The sequence below is a fragment of the Alosa alosa genome, chromosome 22 (assembly GCF_017589495.1).
Source record: "Alosa alosa isolate M-15738 ecotype Scorff River chromosome 22, AALO_Geno_1.1, whole genome shotgun sequence".
NCBI classification, from domain to species: Eukaryota; Metazoa; Chordata; class Actinopteri; order Clupeiformes; family Clupeidae; genus Alosa; species Alosa alosa.
The window spans coordinates 29,247,439-29,249,045 of record NC_063210.1 but is presented as its reverse complement, the minus strand read 5'-3'; the positions used below and the strand labels follow the sequence as shown (position 1 = coordinate 29,249,045).

At 38.3% G+C, this 1,607-nt stretch overlaps 1 protein-coding gene across 1 annotated transcript in view; it reads right to left on the bottom strand.

Annotated features, from left to right (window-relative positions):
• Window positions 1–1,093: 1,093 nt before the first annotated feature.
• Window positions 1,094–1,607, bottom strand: part of asphd1 (aspartate beta-hydroxylase domain containing 1) — an 8,277-nt gene continuing 7,763 nt past the window's right edge. The window contains 1 exon segment of the mRNA XM_048232792.1: window positions 1,094–1,607. This exon segment is cut by the window's right edge and continues 1,163 nt beyond it. The gene's annotated coding sequence lies outside the window, so the exon portion shown is untranslated.

The window sequence follows — 1,607 nt, the reverse complement described above, 5'->3', positions numbered from 1 at the left end:
TGAAAGACATACCGTATTTTCCGGAGTATAAGTCGCACCAGTAAGAGGAACCAGTAAGAGGAAAAAACCATATATATAAATATATATATATGTTGCACCTGAGATGCAGGACCAGCCAAACTATGAAAAAAAAGTGTGACTTATAGTCCGGAAAATACGGTATGTATACTGTTGCAGGGTCATGCACATTTGGTAGGCTGTTCAGTGACAGTATGCTTTGCCAGTGGGCTATATTATATCTGATGCAAGCCAAAGGATAATTCTGTAGCCTGTAGGCCTATAGGCAGCTAATAATTAAAACTCTTTCATGACGATTGTTCATGAATGTCAAATCAACTTTGTGCTGCTACACAGATTAAATACTAGGCATAAATGACAAATTGAAAGCCATTGCATTTCAGATTTTATATATTTCAAACACTTTGGGACTTATGGGAGACAATAGGCTATTATCTTGATACTAATTTATTTTATGACCACCTACACCTAGACAATAATTTGGAGTGAACTCTTTTAATCTAAGAACGTAGGCTATAGATAGTTTTGAATATACTGTATGCCAAAGTTGTTTTTGAGTTTATACTATTTATTCATTCACTCGTTTTGTTCAAGCATAGACTGTATAGGCTAGTCAATGTGTTCAAGAGTGAAGCCAATCAAACTCGCAATTGATTTCAAACCATTAGCATTGTTGTTTTAAATGTATGCTTTTATTAGCCTATTCTCCAATTTCTGTAGGTAATCTATTTTTTCTCTCAATGTTAAATTTGATGACTTTCGATGAAAATCCTGTAGATGGCGCTTGCCAAATTGAACAGAAATCGCCTAGTATTGTCTTAATTTTACGCACATATATCCTCTTTTCGCTAATCTATGGTTTTGGTCTACTGTTCTACCTGCGCACGAAGCAGAGATGAAGTTGAACTTAAACTCGCTGAATAAACGAGGCCAAGATGCCGCTTAACTTTGAGTTAATGGAATGGCTTCAGCCCCAGAAAGTCTATGCTATTCGCCAGGCCATATTTCGTTGCCCACCTTCATTAGCTTTCTAGGCTGATGGAATACCCCCCAGGAGTACAATAGCGATTTTTAGACAATGCACTAAGCCACTCCCTAAGTTGTTAATTGCCACACCCCTGGGCGCATTGTTTAAAAAATTAAACGTGCAAAATAAGGAATTAAACTTTGCGCCGGGTGGAAAACAAGTTTTACGTCAGAAGAGTGGCATTCTGGGTAGATCCATCTGTTTTATTTATATATTCAGCGCATATATAAATATACATGCATCATCTTCCAGGGGTTAGGGGAGGGTTTGTGTTAGGTTAGGGGAGGGTTAGGGTTGGGTTTGTGTTAGGTTAGAGGTTGGGTTTGTGTTAGGTTAGGGGAGGGTTTGGGTTTATGAAGCACAGTCAGATTTCAGATCACAGTCACAGGGTTCAGGGAAAATCAGGCATAACTAATCAACAGTAGAATATCACAGGTGCTCAGGTTCCATCAAAACATCAGGCATAACTAATCAACAGTAGAATATCACAAGTGCTCAGGGTTTTGTGTGGCATCAGGCATAACTAATCAACTGTAGAATATCACAAGTGCTCAGGGTTCTG